General features: G+C 43.4%; 1 long non-coding RNA gene across 1 annotated transcript; it reads right to left on the reverse strand.

The window, feature by feature from the left end:
• Positions 1-245: 245 nt before the first annotated feature.
• LOC109255596 (uncharacterized) lies at positions 246-21,300 on the reverse strand. The gene is made up of 3 exons (XR_002075313.2): positions 21,144-21,300; positions 19,292-19,575; positions 246-365 (listed from the first exon to the last, which is right to left on the reverse strand). It is a non-coding gene; the product is annotated as an uncharacterized LOC109255596 (long non-coding RNA).
• Positions 21,301-21,344: the final 44 nt, after the last annotated feature.

A 21,344-nucleotide genomic window follows, 5' to 3' on the forward strand; every position in this document is an offset into this window, starting at 1 on the left:
TCTTTTTTCAATTAAAAAAATGCATTGATTGCATGAATTACCACAATTACTAATGTGGTAATTACCACTATTACTATTATATGAATAGTAACTCATATAATTACTGGTAATTGCCCTTGACGGGCATTAGGTGTTTTTCCTACCAGTTTTTGGCTATCATGGAGTGCTGTGAATATTCTCACACTTATCTCTTGAGGACTGTATCTTTGTATTTCTGTTGGCTAGACCTGCTAGATCATAGGGATGTATGTATGTTCGGCTTCTGTGGATTTTGCTGAGTAATTTCCCAAACTGGTTGTACCAGCTTACATATGGCGCTGCTGGTGGTAGAGGGTAGTTTCTCACGCAGTAAAGAAAATATGGAACTATGAAAGAGAAAAAAACACAGATGTATTTGAAATATATAAAAAATGAAAAACTTTAGGAGGACAAAAGATACCATAAACAAACATCAGATTAGAAAAATATTGGCAAGACAGAAGACAACAAGGATTAACATATATACTACAAACCGCTCCTACAAATTGGCAAGAAAAAGACAAACAACCAAAAATTATGCAAAGACTATATGAATAGAAACTCACAGATCAACTGCAAACATGTGAAAATGTGCTCAAAATCATGAGCAGTCAGAGAAATGCAAAAATGCGATTTTTAAAAAGTAACACGTATATCACTTTATGTCCATAAATTTGCAAAAATTAAAAAGAAGGCGAAGTAATGGCAAAACGTTGATAATTGCCAAAGCTGGGTTGTGAGTATTTGGGGGTTCACTATATTATTCTATTTGTTTTCGAGATGTTTGAAAATGCCCGTAATAAAAAGACGTAAAAAGCCTAAACAAAGAAAAAAAAGAAGGTTAAGCCTATTACTGCCAGGGACCTGGGAACAAGCATACTCTCACATGGGGCTGGTGGAAATGGAAATCGTTTCGGACTTTTGTGAATGCAATCTAAAAACTATTTGGAATAAAAAATGCAGGGGCACCTGGGTGGTTCAGTCTGTTGAGCATCTGACTTCAGCTGAGGTCACAATCTCTCATGATTCGTGGGTTCGAGCCCCACATGGGGCTCTGTGCTGACAGCTCAGAGCCTGGAGCCTGCTTTGGATTGTGTCTCCCTCTCTCTCTGCCCCTCCCCCACGCGCGCGCTCTCTCTCTTTTAATGTTTAACAAACATTAAAAAAATAAAAAAGTAAATAAAAGAATAAAAAATGCATGACCTCCTTGGCCTGGAAAACCCTCTCTGGGGGATCTTCCCCATGGAAATAAAGTATTTTTTTTAAGTTTATTTATTCCGAGAAAGAGACAGAGAATGAACAGGGGAGGGGCAGAGAAAGAGAGGGGGACAGAGGATCCGAAGTGGGTTCAATGCTCACAGCAGAGAGCTGGATGTGGGGCTTTAACTCATGAACTGTAAGATCATGATCTGAGCCAAAGTCAGACACTTAACTGAGCCACCCAGGCGCCCCCAAGATAAAATATTTTGTATTAAAAAACACATCGAGACATATATCTTAAAAGGCTTATAATGGTAAAGGTGTAAGGATGTTTATTTCAGCATTGTGCTCTGTGCAAGCAAGTAGAAACAAAGCACAGACCCTCCAACTGAGAAACGGCTGACCTAATTATAGAACATCCACCCATTAGGGTGATATGCAGCCACTAAAAATAATAGAGTATATTTGTTAATTTGGAAAGATTTTTATGTTATATTAAGAATAGCAAGATACAGAAAACAGCATTATAGGAACCTATTTCTGTAAAACCATGTGTGTGTGTCTGTGTGTGTGTATGTAAATTATTTTATACAAGCGTGGGTAGAACTACAGAATGCAATATATTGGTTTGTTGACAAAGATTCTATGATAGGCTGAAGCATGTCTATCTGTATATTATACTAACCAACTGGTAAAAGTGGCAAAAAGGAAAAAAATTTAAAAGCTTCTCCCCCCAAATCGTCTGTCTATTCTATTTATGAAAAGGTCAATGTATATATGTGAGGTGTGTATGCATTCATGTGCATATAAGTCCTTGCCCAAGCAAAGTAGCTGTTTATATACTATGCAGAGCAGTGTTAACCCCCATATTTCCATATGCTGTCAGTTCAGCCTGTAATATCTCAGCAAAATAGAAGTCCTCCCCTCATCCCCTGAGTATAAAAATAATCACCGGTAACAATATACATGACTTCTTGCTTCGCATATATGATCTTACTTAATCCGTTAACCAACTGGCAAGGAGAGTTTTATTGTTCCCATTCTATAGATGAGCAAAGTTTCAGAGAAGTTAAGAATTTGCCCGAGTTTACAAAGCAAGTAAGTGAAGAGGCAGTGATTGAAACCTATGTAGCTCTGAGTCCCAGAACGTAACCTCTGTGTTGTACTTTCCTCTATGTTTCCCTTGATGTGTTTTTCAGTGGGTTCACCTTGTCTGGATAAAGGAGTCACGGGGACAGCCGCGCCTGTTATGATCTGGGCAGAAGCAGGCCTCACTGCTCATCGCCCAGCTAGCTCCCAGGCAGACCACACCAGGGTTTGAGGTCAAAGCCCCCGCTGGGATTCCTCTGCCCAAACTTGGTTCCCCTATTTCCCCTGGGAAACTTGTGGCCCGAGATCTCCTCTGGGGACTCACTCATGCTCAGATAGCGTGCTCGGTTATTTCTCTATCTTCTCTATCTTCTCTATCTTCTCCCACCCTGGCACGAGTAACCCACGGCTTACAGTGGAGAGAGAGAGAGGCGAGTAAGCTCCCAGAACCGGATTTGGGAGGAACATTTCCCGAGTCCTGTCGGAGCCTTCCGTCTTTGCCTCACGAGAGGCCTCTGTCGGTAGCACTTCAAACTGCAGGTTTGTGATTCCATTTGTATGACCTGCAAAGAGGCACAGTAATCCATGCTGTTGAAGTCAGGGGATTGGCTACCCACCAAGGGAGCGGAGGAAAATAGCTTGTGACAGCGAGGAACCTCGAGGTCTGCTTGAGGGGATCTGGTTATGTTGTGTTTCTCACTGTGGGTGCTGATTGTAGGGCATTTCTTTCTTTCTTTTCTTCTTTTTTTTTTTTTTTTTATAATTTTTAGTGTTTATTTATATTTGAGAGGGGGAGACAGAGAGAGGCAGAGAGAGGGGGAGACACAGAATCCGAAGCAGCTCCAGGCCCCAAGCTGTCAGCACAGAGCCCAACGCGGGGCTTGAACTCACGAACTGCTAGACCATGACATGAGCCAAAGTCCCACACTTAACCTACTGAGCCACCCAGGCACTTCTGTAGAATCTTCTTCATGTATATTTCATCGGTGTGCTGGAGTGGTTCACGAGAGCCCATTGTTACATTTCCCAGAATTTTGTGAGCGCCAGTTCATCACGACCATCGTCAAAAATTGAATTACATAAACCCACAATTAAATACATTACATTTAAGGCAGATGTAATAAAGACTCAAAACTCATCACTTCCTAATGATTTTAGGAAGTGACTTTAATCACTTCTCTCTGCTCTTGCGATGATTCACATCCATGGTCTCTGCACGATCCAAGTCCGATGTAATGGTTGCTCCTGCACCCTGGGTGACATGACATCAGCAGCTTGAAATCGGTCGTAGTGGCAGAATTTACACCATGGGAGCCAGCAGATGCTGCAAAGTGGGGCTTGATTTATCGTGTTGTTGATTGCCTAGCTTGAAGAAAGTGAAGGGAATGCTAATAATGCATATTACATTTAAAAGTGCTTTGTGTCTGGGAATGCTATAAAAGAAGTCAGGGAGACATTCTTCCAGTCTTGGAAACCTGTGATCTGGTTTGGCAAAGACAGTGTTCACATCATGGAAGAATGAGTGAAGTTCCAAAATACGTCTTTACTGTGTTATTTTTCACTTCCCTGTTGTTAAGGTAAATTAAAAATATCAACCAATGTGCACTTCAGAACCGCATTTGGAAAGCTGGTTGTCAAAAGTTTACCAGGACCCGGCTGGTTATATTTCTGTAAAAGGTTAAAAACAAGCAGAGAAGTCGACCTACAGATCTGTGTGCCTTTATGGTAAAAGAGTGATGGGTCTCACATATAGTAGTTTTGTTTCATTTTCTTCATAAAATATAAGAACATTGGAAAAGAAAAGTTAATTTCCCCCCAAACCAAACCTAGATGGAAGCCATGGGCTCACCCATCTTGGAGGCCTTTGGAAACGACTGTGAAGAGGCACCTGTCAGGTCCTTACCTGAGTGTGGGCTTCTCTTAGAGCTCACTGGTAAGTAGTTCTTGGACCACGTCCACGATAGTTCTTATAGTTAAGTGTTCATGTCCACTGGATGGATGACAAGAGGCTTGGCTTTAAGTGTTTCCGTTACCGTGAGAAAGGATGAAGGGGAATGCCGGCATGTAGGGGAATCCAAGACCCCTTTCCACCCACATCTTCCCCGTGAAAAGGTTTTGAAGTTCCAGCTTTGGCCTCATCACTTTGCCTTTGTTTTTTTCTCATTGGTGGCTTTGAATGGTTCTTCTGGTCTCCGTTGAGGCAGGTGTAGTGGTAAAAAGATCTGGAGCTGCTTCCTGGTGTGTACATGTGTGTGTGTATGCATGTGTGTATATGGGTGCGTGTGTGTTTGAGTGTGTTTAAGTGTGTGCACACGTGTGAGTGTGTGGTATATGCATGCATGTATGTGTATGTATGGGGTGTGTGTGTGTGTGTGTGAGTATGTGTGTGTGTGCACGTGTGTGGTTTAGAAGAGTTTGTTTTTAGATGGATTCAAGTCATTTGCCTCTGGAGTCATCCTTCCTCATCATTAAAATCCGGAGCTTGAGGGGCGCCTGTGTGGCTCAGTCAGTTAAGTGACCCACTCTTGGTTTCTGCTCAGGTCTTGATCTCACAGTTTGTGAGTTCGAGTCCCACATTGGGCTCTGTACTGACAGCGTGGAGCCTGCTTGGGGTTGTCTCTCCCTCTCTCTCTGCCCCTCCCCCGCTCGCTCACACGCGCGCTCTCTCTCTCAAAATAAATAAATAAATAAACGTAAAAAAAAAAAAAAGAAAATCCTGAGCAGGAAGGTAAGGGTGGCTATAAAACCTACTTACAGCAGGGGGCAGCAGAGTGCAGCAGTTAAATATGTGGCATTGTACTGGCTTCAACCAATCTTTCCCATTCACTTGTGATTACACGCCTCTCTCAGCCAGAAAGTTTTTGAACACTCACCCTCAACTGTATGTAGAACTATTGATAAATTAATACATAATTCCCATCCTGAATAATAGATATATTTGTTAAAAACTATAACAAATTGAAATTAAAAATTGAGGAGATAGTGGGGCACCTGGGTGGCTCAGTTGGTCAAGCGTCTGAATCTGGCTCAGATCATGATCTCGCAGTTTGTGGGTTTGCACCCCACCTTGGGTTCTCTGCTGTCAGTGCAGAGCCTGCTTGGGACCCTTTGTGTCCCTCTCTCTCTCCCTCTTCCCCACTTGTGCTCTCTCTCTCCTTCTCTCTCAAAACTAAATAACATTAAAAAAAAAACAAAAACAAAAACTGAGGAGCGGCACCTGGATGGCTCAGTCGGTTAAGCGCCTAATTTCGGGAGATCAGGTTATGATCTCCCAGGTTTGTGGGTTCCAGCCCCGTGTTGGGCTCTGTGCTGACAGCTCAGAGCCTGGAGCCTGCTTTAGATTCTGTGTCTCCCTCTCTCTCTCTCTCTGCCCCTCCCCTGCTCATGCTCTGTCTCTCAAAAATAAAGGTTAAAAAATCATTTAAAAAATAGAGGAAATGGTGACATTAATTTAAAAAAATGCGTTGTTGAGGTGTGATCAACCATGAACTGCACATATTAAAAAAGTACACAATTTAATACCTTTTGACATGCGTTTACGCCTATAAAACCATCATGCAATCAAGATAGTGAACATATCCAGCATGCACAAAAGCTTCCTAGTACCCCTTTGTAATTGCTTCTTCCCACACTTCCTGCCCCACCCCCACCCCCACCAACCACCGAGCTGCTTTCTGTCACTATAGATTAGCTTGCATTTTGTGGAGTTTTATGAAAGTGGCATCAGATGAGATGTACCTTTTTGGGGGGAGGGGAGTCTGGCTCCTTTTACTCAGCATAATTATTTTGATATGATACCCATAGATAGTCATGGATGAAAAGCATTAGGGTTGACATATACTTTTAAAATCAGATTTTGTTAATAAAATGCTTTCTACTCTCAGACTGCAGAGCTTTGGCTTTATATTCTGGACGCTAGACTTTATTTTCTTTTACACTGAACTAAACAATTATTATAATTCAATTTTTGAATAGGGAATAAATTCACATGGTCTAAAACCTAACCAGATGAGGGGTGCCTGGCTGGCTCAGTTGGTGGAGTGTGTGCCTCCGGATCCTGGAGTTATGAGTTCAAGCTCCACATTGCGTATAGAGATTACTTGAAAAGAATAAATAAAAGGAGGAGACAAGATGGCAGAACAGCATGGAAGTTTTTTTGCATCTCGCATCCACGGAATACAGCCAGATCAACACTAAACCATCCTGCACACCTAGAAAACTGATCTGAGGATTAACATAACAATCTGCACAACCTGAACCACAGAACTCAGCAGGTACGCAGTGCTGTAAGGTGAACTGGGGGAGAGAGAAGCCTCAGAAAACAGGGAGCTGTTTTAACATGCAGAGAGAGGATGGAGACGGAGGGTGGGGGGAGAGTGTGGGAAAAGCACCCCCACCCAAAGCAGCTGGAGAGAAAGTAGAAAAGTGGAAACAGCTGCAGGGACTGAACTAAAAAGGGAGAAAGGAGAAAGGAGAGGGTTTAAGTTCCATTAAGACTCTATAAACAGGGGAGTGCAGAGTCTGAAACGCCTCAGATCGATACCTGGTGGTGCTCTGGTGGGAAGGGTGAATCCCCAGGGGCAGAGTAGAGTCCGGGGGTCTTTGGGCCACATGGGGAGAAGCGGTTCCCGGGCTGAGAGGACACCTGGTAGAGGCTGTGTGGGTCCCCCAAAGGCAAGGCCCCAGCAGACCCTGGAGAACAACCACATTCGCTGGTGCTGGAACAAGGATGTTGAGGACGAAGCCTGGTGCCAGACGCGTGTTGTGATTTTCCATAATTCCTAAACCGCTGCTGCTACACGATTGCGTGAACTTTCTCTGGGGCGGGCTGGCACCCGGCCGCAGTCTCTGGGCCTCGGCAGCAGCACGCCTTCCTGTAAACGTTCCTGGGAGCAGCTGGCACCTGGCCATTGCTTGGTGAGACCCTCCACAGAGGGGCAGAACGGGTCAAAGCCACAGTTCCTCAGAAGTGAGGGGTCGGGAAACACAGCTGCATCTGAGATAAAACTCAGGAGGGAGATTCTGCCTGGGGCTTGGTCACAGACGGTATAAAAGCGGGGAGTGGGAAGCCGAAAACAAAGGACGGGTGTGCGATTGCTGATCGGGGAGAACAGAGTTCTGATACTGGAGACTGGGTGGCTGGGTGACACCATTTTCACCACTCCCGTGCGTGCGCATATGCACCTACAGGTGCTCCAACCATCCACCCCAGTAAGCTAAGCAGCGCCATCTAGTGGAGAACAGAGCCATTACACTAAGCCCCGCCAACTGGGCCAACCTCGCTCTTCAGGAACACAAGTCTCTCTGCCTGCTTAGATTATGGACTGTAGAGCGCTTCACAGTTTGACTTCTAGGGAAAATGAAGTAATTTCAATCGTATTTCACTCTGTTTTCTGGTCCATCTATTAAATTTTCTTTTTTTCCTTTTTCTCTTTTTCATTTCTTTTTCTTGAATACAGAAAGAAATTTTTACTTTCAATTTTTATAAAAAATATTTTTCTTTAATTTTTTTCTACTATATTTTTTATGCTTGTGTAAATTTTTTCCAAATCCTATTTTACTTCCATCATTTCATTATATTCTATTTCAGTGTATTCATTTATTCAAATTTTCAAACAATTTCCTTTTTTTTCTTCTTTCCCCTTTTTTCTCTAATCTATCAAGCCCCTTTCAACACCCAGACCAAAACACACCTAGGATCTAGCATCATTTATTTGATTTTTTTTGTGTGTTTTTAATTTTTAAATTTTAATATATTTTTTAATTTTAATTTTTTTACCTCATTAATTCCTTTTCTCACTTGAAAATGATGAAATGAAGGAATTCATCCAAAAGGAAAAGCAGGAAGAAACGACAGCCAGGGACTTGACCAACACAGATACAAGCAAGATGTCTAAATCAGAATTTAGAATCATGATAATAAGAATACAGTTGGAGTAAAAAATAGATTATAATCCCTTCCTGCGGAGATAAAAGAAACAAAAGCTAGTCAGGATGAAATACAAAATGTTATAAACGGAGCTACAATCTCGAATGGATGCCATGGCAGCTAGGATGGGTGAGGCAGATCAGTGATACAGAGGACAAACTTACAGAGAATAATGAAGCAGAAAAAAATAGGGAGACTAAGGCAAAAGAGCACAGTTTAAGAATTAGAGAAATCAGTGACTCATTAAAAAGGAACAGCATCAGAATCATAGGGGTCCCAGAAGATGAAGAGAGAGAAAAAGGGGTAGAGGGCTATGTGAGCAAACCATAGCGGAGAACTTTCCTAACCTGGGGAAAGACACAGACATCAAAATCCAGGAAGCACAAAGGACCCCCATTAGATTCAGCAAAAACCGACCATCAACAAGGCATATCATAGTCAAATTCACAAAATACTCAGACAAGGCAAGAATCATGAAAGCAGTGAGGGAAAAAAAGTCCTTAACCAACAAGGGAAGACAGATAAGGTTTGCAGCAGACCTCTTCACAGAAACTTGGCAGGCCAGAAAGGAGTGGCAGGATATATTCAATGTGCTGAATGCAGCCAAGAATTCTTTATCCAGCAAGGCTGTCATTCAAAAGAGAAGGAGACATAAAAAGTTTCCCAGACAAACAAAAATGAAAGGAGTTTGTGACCACTAAACCAGTCTTGCAAGAAATTTTAAGGGGGACTCTCTGAGGGGAGAAAAGATGAAAAAAAAAATAAATAAATAAAGACCTAAAGCAACAAAGACTAGAAAGGCCCAGAGAACACCACCAGAAACTTCAAGTCTACAAGCAACATAATGGCAATAAATTCATATCTTTCAGTACTCCCTTGAAATGTCAATGGACTCAATGCTCCAATCAAAAGACATAGGGCAACAGAATGGATAAGAAAACAAGATCCATCTATGTGCTGTTTACAAGAGACCCACCTTAAACCTAAACGCACCTTCAGTTTGAAAGGAAGGGGATGGAGAACCATCTATCAGGCTAATGGTCAACAAAAGAGAGCCAGAGTAGGCATAATTATATCAGACAATCTAGAATTTAAAATAAAGACTGTATCAAGAGATGCAGAAGGGCATTATATCATAATCAAGGGGTCTATCCACCAAGAAGACCTAACAACTGTAAACATTTATGTGCCAAATGTGAGAGCACCCAAATATATAAACTGATTAATCACAACATAAAGAAACTCATTGGTAATAATACCAGAGTAGTGGGGGACTTCAACACCCCACTTACAACAATGGACAGATCATCTAATCAGAAAATCAACAAGGAAACAATGGCTTTGAATGACACACTGGACCAGATGGACTTAACAGATCATCCAAAAGCAGCAGAATATACATTCTTCTCCAATGCACATGGAACGTTCTCCAGAATAGACCACATACTGGGACACAAATCAGCCCTCAACAAGTACAAAAAGATTGAGATCATACTGTGCATATTTTCAGACCACAACGCTATGAAACTCGAAATCAACCACAAGAAAAAATTTGGAAAGGTAACAGAGACTAAAGAACATCCTACTAAAGAATGAATGGGCTAACCAAGCAGTTAGAGAGGAAATTAAAAAGTACATGGAAACCAATGAAAATGATAACACCACAACCCAAAACCTCTGGGACACAGCAAAGGCGGTCATAAGAGGAAAGCATATGGCAATCCAGGCCTTCCTAAAGAAGGAAGAGAGATTTCAGATACACAACCTAACCTTACACCTTAAAGAGCTGGAAAAAGAACAGTAAATAAAACCCCAAACCAGCAGAAGACAGGAAATAATAAAGATTAGAGCAGAAATTAATGCTCTTGAAACAACAACAACAACAACAACAACCCAGTAGAACAGATCAACAAAACCAGAAGCTGGTTCTTTGAAAGAATTAAGAAAATTGATAAGCCACTAGCCAGTTGGATCAAAAAGAAAAAGGAAAGGACCCAAATAAATAAAATCAAGAATGAAACAGGAGAGATCGCAACCAACACAGCAGAAACAAAAACAATAATAAGAGAATATTATGAGCAAATATATGCCAATAGAACGGGCAATCTGGAAGAAACGGACAAATTCCTAGAAACATATATACTACCAAAACTGAAGCAGGAAGAAATAGAAAATTTGAACAGACCCATAACCAGTATAGAAATCAAATTAGTAACTAAAAAACTCCCAAAAAACAAGAGTCCAGGGCCAGATGGCTTTCCAGGGTAATTCTACCAAACATTTAAGGAAGAGTTAACACCTATTCTCTTGAAGCTGTTCCAAAACATAGAAATGGAAGGAAAACTTCCAAACTCTTTTTATGAAGCCAGCATTACCTTGATTCCAAAACCAGACATTGACCCCACTAAAAAGGAGAACTATAGACCAATTTCCCTGATGAACATGGATGCAAAAGTCCTCAATAAGATATTAGCCAACTGGATCCAATAATACATTAAAAAAATATTCACTACAACCAAGTGGGATTTATACCTGGGATGCAGGGCTGGTTCAATATCTGCAAAACAATTAGCGTGATTCATCACATCAATAAAAGAAAGGACAAGAGCCATATGATCCTCTCAATAGATGCAGAGAAAGCATTTGACAAAATACAGCATCCTTTCTTGATAAAACCCTCAAGAAAGTACGGATAGAAGGATGACACCTCTAGATCATAAAAGCCATATATGAAAGACCCAACACTAATATCATCCTCATTGGGGAAAAACTGAGAGCTTTCCCCCTAAGGTCAGGAACAAGACAGGGATATCCACTCTGGCCACTGTTATTCAACATAGTATTGGAAGTCTTAGCCTCAGCAATCAGACAACACAAAGAAATACAAGGCATCCAAATTGGCCAGGAGGAGGTCAAACTTTCACTCTTCGCATTTGACATGATACTCTATATGGAAAACCCAAAAGATTCCACCAAAAAAACCTGCTAGAACTGATTCATGAATTCAGCAAAGTCGCAGAATATGAAATCAATGCACAGAAATTCGTTGCATTCCTATACACCAACAATGAAGCAACAGAAAGAGAAATCAAGGAATCGATCCCATTTACAGTTGTACCAAAAACCATAAAATACCTAGGAAGACATCTAACCAAAGAGGTGAAAAATCTATACACTGAAAACTATAGAAAGCTTATGAAAGAAATTGAAGAAGACACAAAAAAATGGAAAAAGATTCCATGCTTCTGGATAGGAAGAACAAATATTGTTAAAATGTCAATACTACCCAAAGCAATCTACATATTCAATGCAATCCCTATCAAAATAGTAGCAAAATTCTTCACAGAGCTAGAACAAACAATCCTACAATTTATATGGAACCAGAAAAGACCCCGAATGGCCAAAGTAATCTTGAAAAAGAAAACCAAAGCAGGAGGCATCGCAATCCCGGACTTCAAGCTGTACTACAAAGCTGTAATCATCAAGACAGTATGGTACTGGCACAAGAACAGATGCTCAGATCAATGGAACAGAATAGAGAACCCAGAAATGGACCCACAAACAGATGGCCAACTAATCTTTGACAAAGCAGGAAAGAATATCTAGTGGAATAAAGACAGTCTCTTCAGCAAGTGGTGCTGGGAAAACTGGATGGCGACATGCAGAAATGAACCTGGACCAGTTTCTTACACTAGACACCAAAATAAACTCAACATGGATGAAAGACCTAAATGTAAGACAGGAAGCCATCACAATCCTAGAGGAGAAAGCAGGTAAAAACCTCTTTGGTCTTGGCCACAGAAACTTCTTACTGAACATGTCTGAGCATCCAGATGGCCAATAGACACATGAAAAAATGCTTGACATCACTCATCATCTGGGAAATACAAATCAAAACCACAATGGGATACCACCTCACACCTGTCACAATGGCTAACACAAACAATTCAGGCAACAACAGATGTTGGCAAGGTTGCGGAGAAAGTGGATCTCTTTTGCACTGCTATTGAGAATGCAAACTGGTGCAGCCACTCTGGAAAAACAGTATGGAGGTTTCTCAAAAAATTAAAAATAGAACTACTTTACGACCCAACAATTGCACTACTAGGCATTTATCCATGGGATACAGGTGTGCTGTTTCAAAGGGGCACATGCATCCAATGTTTATAGCAACACTATCAACAATAGCCAAAGTATGGAAAGAGCCCAAATGTCCATCGATGGATGAATGGATAAAGAAGATGTGGTATATATATACAATGGAGTATTGCTTGGCAATCAAAAAGAAAGAAATGTTGCCATTTGGAACTACGTGAATGGAACTAGAGGGTATTATGCTAAGTGAAATTAGTCAGAGAAAGACAAACATCATATGACTTCACTCATATGAGGAATTTAAGACACAGAATAGATTAACATAAGGGAAGGGAAGCAAAAATAATATAAAAACAGGGAGGAGACAAAACATAAGAGGCTCGTAAATATAGAGGACAAACAGAGGGTTGCTGGAGAGGTTGTGGGGGGGCGGATTGGGTAAATGGGTAAGGGGCATTAAGGAATCTACTCCTGAAATCATTGTGCACTATATGCTAACTAACTTGAATGTAAATTTAAAAACAAAAATAAATAAGTAAAAAAGAGTCAATAAAATTAGGGGCGCCTGAGTGGCTCAGTCGGTTAAGAGTCTAACTCTTGGTTTCAGCTCAGGTTATGATCTCGTCGTCCATGGATTTGAGCCCTGTGTCAGGCTCCATGCTGACAGTGTGGGGCCTGCTTGGGGTTCTTTCTCCCTCTCTCTCTGCCACTCACCTGCTTGTGTTTTCTTTCTCTCTCAAAATAAATAAATACACTTTAAAAATAAATAAATAAATACACTATTTAAAAAAAAAAACCAAACCTAACCAGATGAAAAAGTATAAAGTGAAATTCCCCCTTCACCTGCTGTGACCCACCCACCCAAGTCGTACTGTGCCCTCCCACCTTCCGGGCAACTACTTCTATTGGTTTCTTAGGTATCTTCAAGGTGTATTTATGCAAATATGAATACATATCTGTACATATTTTTTTGTGTTCTCTCAACTTATTACAGAAAAGATAGCATGTTTTTTCACACTGATACACCCTGTGCTGTGCTTTACTTTTTTCATTTGATATATCTTGGCGACCTGTCCATATCACTTTGTAGGAAGTGTTCCTTTTTTTAATTTTTAAATTTTTTTTATAGCTTCACTGTGTCTCATGGCTTGGTACTTTATTTAACCCGATGGACACTTGGGTGGTTTCCAGGGTTTTGCTGGAAAAAAACGCTGCATCAAATAACCTTACCTCCATGCCATTTTACAAGCGCCCAAGTGTCTCTGTAACATGAATTCTTAGGAGATGAACTGCTGGGCCAGGGTATACACATTTATAATGTTGATAGATGGTGCCCGTGTGACCTCTGCAGGGGTTAGGCCAATTAACACACCCTCTCGTAATGGATGAGTATGCCTATTTCTCTACAGTCTTCACAGTGTTTACCCAACTTTTGGATTTTTTCCAATCTCAAAAATAAAAAATGGTATCTGCGTGTAGTTTTAAGTGGCATTTGTCTTCATAAGACTACAGTTCAATTGGATGCTTAGTTTTTAAAAGTCTTGCTAATCGTGAGGATTTCATAACATCATTACCTAGTATCTCAAGGCCTGAAACATGCAAACCGCCTGGCTTCTGTAGTTTTCTTGAGCTTTCCATGAGAATGGAGATGTTTACAAGTGTTTAGATTTTGACCCACTGCTTGTATCAGACCTGTGTTTTAACTGTTTTGACTCCAATTACGTACCCAGAAATGAGGGAAACTAATAGTTTGAATTCTGTTGTCAGTAGACGAGGTAGAGCATCCGTCAAAGGGTGTACAGCGATTTTTCTTTCATGATCTCATTATCTGACATAAGTTATTCAGTTAGATGTATTGGTTACCATGCAAGTTTGTAGCTACAAAGCCACATATACTGTGTTTCGTGGTTAATGGGTAACTTTCCCTGCACTTGCTTTTTGAAGTACATATTGACTTAAGAACTCAATTTCTTGCCTACAAGTGGTCTATTGTCCTGGATGAGAGTGTCTGTTTGCCTTAACTCTTACCACGTAAGAACTACACGGTAGGATGAGACAGTATGCTAAATTCTTTGCTTCATGCCTTCCAGTGCCAAGGGAGGAATTGCTAGTTTATCTGCATGAGGCCAACTGGCCATGTATGTCTGCTGTGGCCTCTTCTGATTTAGGGAGAGCAAAGTTGGCGTGGAAAATGCTTTGGGGATGCATGCCTCACCTGTAATTCCTACTTTGGAATAGCTCTTAGAGTCCCCGCCAAAGGTGTGGACCTAGGAAGTCATGTTTGCTTCAAAGTGACCAAGACTCCTTGGCCTCAGAGTGGACCAGGCATGGATGCCTGACCCCAGCGATGTCAATAGATCTATTCACCTTAAAATCTGAATTGATGGAAGGAGAGTTTGGGAAGCCCTGGAACTATGAGATACCGTGAGATCCAGGCCAGAGCTGGTGCCGTGGAACACACAGTCAACGGCAAGTCTAAATTAGGGAGTAGACAGGCACCGGGAGCCTTTTAGAGGATGCTCACCTGCAGAAGGAGAGAGGAATACCCAGAAAGAGAAAAGCAGAGGTGGAGGGTGGTCTGCCCCCAGAGGGAGCCAGGTAGCTGCCTACTCTCTGTTTCCATGAGATTCCTCTGATCCTGACACTAATACCCCTTTTCTTTACTTATTTAATGCCATTCCACAAATCCTGAGCACTTGGATTATAAATATATGGGCCGCTTATACATTGGTGACGGAAGCATAAAATCATATACATAAGTGCAGGGAATACAGTCTACTGAAACACAGGCTGTATCTCCTCGGGTTAACTATTCACATGTTCTGTGACGGAGTGGTTTCACTCTTTCCGCACCAGGAAAAACTCCTGAACAATGGACAGAGTGGTTCGTATCAGCATTGCTTTCCAGACCCGAAATCCGGATGCCCCTCGCGGGGGAGAGCGGATGAATCAACTGTGCTATAATCACACCGTGAGTACTGTCAGCAGCCCACACCATGAATTTCAAGGACCTGCCCCGACACGCCCGAACGTCAGTGGCGTGACATGAAGTGAAAAAGCACAAGGCTGGGACCGTGTTTGTTTCGTTCTCGGCTCTGACCCTCTCGTCCGGGACTGGCCTGCGCAGTAACTATTGCTCACGTGAACCAGTAGGAGGAACAGAGCTTGTGTGGGGGAATTGTTGATTAAACCCCGGAGACACAGTGGCCTCTTCTCCCTGCCCTCTCATCGGCCCCACCCACTTGTTCCTTTCCTTCCTGCTCCTCACCTCCTTCCTCCCCACCTCCCCATAGGAGATGACCCAGCACTAGTTTTTAGATTTGCTGTAATTTTTCACTGACTCTAGACCCTTGGACTCTGATTTAAATAGCCTGAGGTTGGGCCCCTGGCATCTGGCATTAAAAAAAAGTACCAGGTGATTCCAATGTGTGGCCAGGTCACACGTTTCCTTTCCTGGGGGTGTCGCTGTGTTGTTGTTTGTTTGTTTTTATATGAGCATGTGTTGAAACCTCAGCAAATGAGAACTAAGGGGAAGTCTGCTGGGAAAGGCTTCTGAGACAGATTCCTTTCTCTTACGAGGCACCCCCATGTATATATACATATATGTGTCTAAGCAACTCTGGGTGATTCATGTGAAGGAGGGGGCAACACTGGTTGCCGCTAGGAATGATTGCAGGACAGGGGCTATCAGGAGAAGCCTCACTATTGTCCAGGAATGCCAGTGTTGCCCCAGTTGCCTCCAACCCTTGGGGTGCCCGAAGACTATGGGGTTCAGTGGACAGACGGGGAGAATGGCCTCAGCCTAGCTCCGAGCCACACCTCCCGGCTGGGTTCCATACAGCCTGAGCTTAGAGGTGCAGGAAGTTGCCCCCCGCTCTGGGGACACCACGTCCTGTATCTGCCTGTCGACTGAAGACATCATCTACCCTCTCCATTGTCTCTCTCTCTCCTCCAGTCGTACCTCCCCCTTGCCCTGCTCACTTCTCTGTTCCATAAGTTTCCTGTCTTAGCCCCGTTCCCCGGAGGCAGAACCAGAGACCGGGATTCCTGTTTGTGTGATTCGTTAAGAAAGTGAGGGAAGCAGAATAGGGCAGAGAATAAAAGTCAAGACAAGACTATGGTCTCAGCTGGGGCGCCTGGGCAGCTCAGTAGGTTAAGTGTCCGACTTTGACTCAGGTCATGATCTTGTGGTCAGTGTGTTCGAGTCCTGTGTAGGGCTCTGTGCTGACAGCTCAGAGCCTGGAGCCTGCTTTGGTTTCTGTGTCTCCCTCTCTCTGCCCCTCCCCTGCTCGTGCTCTGTCTCTCTCTCTCAAAAATAAACATTAAAAAAAAAAAAAAAGGACAATGTGGTCTCAGCTGAAGGCCAGCTTCTTTCTGATCCTACAAAAAAAAAAAAAAAAAAAAAAAAGCAGCTCTGGAGCACAAATTCAGCACAAAGCAAATTCCACCTTGAGGCAAAGGGGTGGTGGGGCTGTGTGCCAATGGCTGAACTTGGCCTCTGGAGTGTGTGTGTATAACCTCTCAGGAGGCATGCCTTTTTTCTGAGTAAGGGCAGTTTTCAGGAAAGGGGGCATCATGAGTTATGAGCTGGTACTCACAGCAGCTGGGGACAGGTTAAGGCCATCTGAGTAGGACACAAAGAGAAATCTGTGTGGTTCTCCCTTCACAGATGCAAAAAGGCAGATAGGGAGGGGTGTGTGTGTGAGCGTGTGTGTGAAATTGAGAGAGACAGAGAGACAGAATCCTTTCCCAGTCTGAGAGGCTGAGGGGAAGGACATTCTCTTAAATTCTTTTTTTTTTAAGTTTATTTATTTTGAGACAGAGAGCGAGAGAGCAGTAAGAGCGAGGGAAGGGCAGAGAGAGAGGGAGAAGGAGAATCCCGAGCAGGTTCCTCACTGTCAGCACACAGAGTCCGACAAGGGGATCGATTTCACAAACAGTGAGATCATGACCTGAGCTGAAGTCTAGAGCCTGACACTTAATCAACTGAGCCACCCAGGTGCTCCAATTCTTTTTTTTTAATAGCAACTTTACTGGGGTATTAATTCACATACTATATAATCTATCCATGTGAAGTATACTATTGAGTGTTTTTTAGTTTATTCAGAGTTGTGAGACCATCACTGCCATCAGTTTTAAAACTTTTCATCACCCACCCCAACAAGATGTCCTCTACCTTCTATCAGTCACTCCCCATCTCCCACTAGCCTCTCCCCCTTGGACAGCCCAGCCCCCCCCCCCCCCCCCCCCCCCATGGAACCACCAATCTACTTTCTCTATGGATTTGCCTATTCTTAATGTTACATATAAATGGAATCACGCAGCATGTGGTCCTTTGCGTTTAGCTTTTCTCACTTAGCTTGTTTCCAACGTTCATCCATGTTATAGCATGTACTGATACTTCCTTTCTTTTCATTGCTGAGTTGTAAACCATTGTGTGGATACACCATGTTTTATCCATTCATCAGCTGTTTCCCTCTTTTGGTTTTCTGTGAATATAGATTTTCATTTCTATATACCCAAGAGAGACACTGCTGTCTCAGCCAGATTACTCTTACACCATCCTGTAATGACTCCTGATGTCAAGCTCTCCAGCATTGTACTACGTCATACCCCTTCCCAAACTCGATTCTTCAGCCTTCTCGCCCGAAAACCAGTGTGGCTTTAGTTCTGAGATTCCCTCCCCAGATGGACAAACTTGTCCCAAGGGTCTGCCAGAATGATGGCTTGGTACTGGTGAGTTAAAGCCAGTTCTTCCCATTGCCATCCACTCCAGACAATATGCCCCACTGGGTTCTTGTTTATGCTAGTCATTGTGCCCAATTCTCCTTTTCCTGGAGAGCTCTGAAGAGAAAGCATATTGGTCTTTTAGTGAAGCAGACCTGTGGAGAATGCAGAATTATAATCTAGAGCGGATTAGCAAACAATGGCCTTGTGGGTCAAACCCAGACAGCTGCCGGTTTCTGTATGGCCCACAAGCTAAGAATCGTTTTCACATTTTTGGGGTTTTTTTTTTGTTTGTTTTATTAAAAAAATTTTAATGTTTATGTATTTTTGAGAGAGACAGTATGAGCAGGGGAGGTGCAGGGGAAAGAGAGGGAGACAGAGGCTCCAAAGCAGGCTCTGCGCTGACAGCAGAGAGCCTGATGTGGGGCTCAAACTCACAAACCACGAGATCATGCCCTGAACTGGAGTCGGATGTCCAAGGGACTGAGCCACCCAGGTGCCTGGTTTTCACATTTTTAGATGGCTGGAAAGAAAAGAATAATGCTTTGTGCCCCAAGGAAATTATATGAGTTTCAAATTTAGTGTCCATAAGTGAAGTTTTATTAGAACACAGACAGGTCTAGGGTGCCTGGTTGGCTCAGTCAGTTAAGTGTCTGACTTCAGCACAGGTCACGATCCTGAGGTTTGTGAGTTCAAGCCTCACATCAGACACTGTGCTGACAGCTCAGAGCCTGGAGCCTGCTTCAGATTCTGTGTCTCCCTCCCTCTCTCTCTCTGCCCCTCCCCTGCTAATGCTCTGTCTCTCTCTCAAAAATAAATAAACATTAAAAAAATTTTTTTTTTAAAGAACATAGGTCTCTTTGCTCAAGTAAAGTCTATGGCTGCTTTTGCCCTACAATTCTGCAGATGAAATTCTCCCCAGAGCATCTCTCCTTTAATTTTATTTTTTTAAGATTTTATTTTTTAAGTAATCTCTATACCCAACGTGGGGCTCAAACTCACAACCCCAAGATCAAGAGTCACATGCTCCACCAACTGAGCCAGCCGGGCACCCCACCATCTCCCCTTTAAGTGCTCCCCCTCAAAAGATGTTGCCAGGTATACGGTGAAGTTGATTTAAACTCTACTCATGTGCATGAAGCACGAATGGGTCCTAGCATATAGTGTTTTCCTCTAGGCTTGTGATGATAGTGTGTGGATGGGAGTTGTTAATTACTCTCTGGCCTAACTTACCTTAGGGGAGCGCTGACTCAGAGATTAAGGCTGGAGAAGCTCTTTCCAAGATCAACATCCCACACTGGCCTGAGGTGGTTATTGCAGATCCCAGGGACTCTCGGCCCCTCCTGGGTTCAGGACCTAACCCGAACTACACTCACAGCCTCACTCACAGCTGTGGACAGGAGTGGTTGCTGGGCTTCATTAGGGAGCAGTGTGGTTTCCCGAACGCTTCAGTCCTTGGGGGACATCTGGAAGGGAATCAGGCCTTCCTTATGCCAGTTGTTCAGTCCTTGGGGTATCTGAAAGAGAAGTAAGCACTTCTTAGATCAATATTTTCAAGGCCCAGCTGATCCAAGCCTCTGCACGGAGGCTTTGACTAGAGATTCACTATTTTTCCAGCTTCTCTCTCTCCAGGGTGGCTATGAACTTGAACCCTTGTAATAAATGGCTTATATATTTTTTCCTCTTGGAAATTTGTGTAAATGTGTGATTATGATGCGGGAAGATGGGATAATGATAGATTTAAACCTGGACACCTGTGGTGCCCATTCATTTACAGCTGAGTTTCTCAACCTTTTGTTCATTACTGCCCTCACTTAAGGAGCATTTTTAGACTATTTTTCCTAATCGTGAAATTTTTTTTCAAAGTTTTTTATTTTTTTTATTTTTTTTTATTTATTTTTGGGACAGAGAGAGACAGAGCATGAACGGGGGAGGGGCAGAGAGAGAGGGAGACACAGAATCGGAAACAGGCTCCAGGCTCCCAGCCATCAGCCCAGAGCCTGACGCGGGGCTCGAACTCACGGACCGCGAGATCGTGACCTGGCTGAAGTCAGACGCTTAACTGACTGCGCCACCCAGGCGCCCCCCTAATCGTGAAATTTTAACGCTATGAAATTTTTATACCACAGAGACACTATATATTTATGCACTATATGTACATTTGTGTTTTATACATAAAAAGAATAGGATTTTTTGCCCCTTTGGGGGGATATGTGCCCTGCCGAGGACACATGATTTACAAATAGTTCATAACCACCCCCCTGGCAGCCTCCATCGTGTAAAAGCGGGAAGCAGGCAGTCTAGCAGGTGCTTTTAGGAGTGTGAGCTTATCATGTACACTGTGTTTCACAAAGTGCTTGGGTCATGGTGAGTACTAGAAAAAAGAGAGCCTTTGTTGTTGTTACCATGATTATTACATTAAGCTTGGTCACGGTGATGTTTGTAACCTCCTCACTGGACTGTGGATTCCCATGGTGTTTGAGGGCTGGCCCGAGGTCCAAGGCCTTCCAGCCTGGAACTTCTACCAGGGGCACCACGGGATACATAAGGACGTGAACCAAGCCAGGTGGGGACTGTGCCCAGTGGACAGGCTGAGATGCCCCAATTACACATAGGACCTGTGCTCTAGGTACAGCCAAGGTTAGGGGGTCTAGTGGCTTCTTAAATTTCTGATTTCTCAGAAGCTGGGAACTGGATTTCTGGTTAAATCTCCTGATTTTTAAGCAGTGACTCCATTAAGCATCAACAATTACGCTGTGTCGACAGAACAGAAGAGGTGCAACGCAGTCACACTGTCTTGTCCAGGGTTAACCGCATAGCTGAGGCCCCCATCCAGGCCTTCCACATCCAGTGATCTTCCCACTCAAACCAGCTCCCCTCATCCGCTCACGACCCTTCCCACTCCACTCTTCTTCGGGGGTCCTTCAACGTCTCTTCTGCCCGGCACTCCTGCCCAGGGAAGGGGCCCCTAGCTGGGACTGGGACAAATGGGTCCAGCTCCCCTCCCCACCCCCCCGGCCCCCTTCCCAGAAGGACGTGGATTCTGTCTGTGGATGATAAGGTCGGAACCCCCAGCCTTACTCACCGGGAGCCGTGAGTGGGGGCCCTGCCCGGGGGACTCGCGTCGCGTGTCCCGCGGCGTGAGAACGCAGAGCTGGCCTGGCGGGCGTGGGGCAGGCGGGGCCCTGGCAACCTCACCACCTCGGGATGAAACGCCCCGTTGTTCGCGCCGCCCCTCTGACCCCGCCACCCCAGGCATTGTTTTCTGTTCGCCCGGGTCGCGGGT

Source organism: Panthera pardus, unplaced genomic scaffold (genome assembly GCF_024362965.1).
Source record: "Panthera pardus isolate Hobbes unplaced genomic scaffold, ASM2436296v1 HiC_scaffold_5, whole genome shotgun sequence".
NCBI lineage: Eukaryota > Metazoa > Chordata > Mammalia > Carnivora > Felidae > Panthera > Panthera pardus.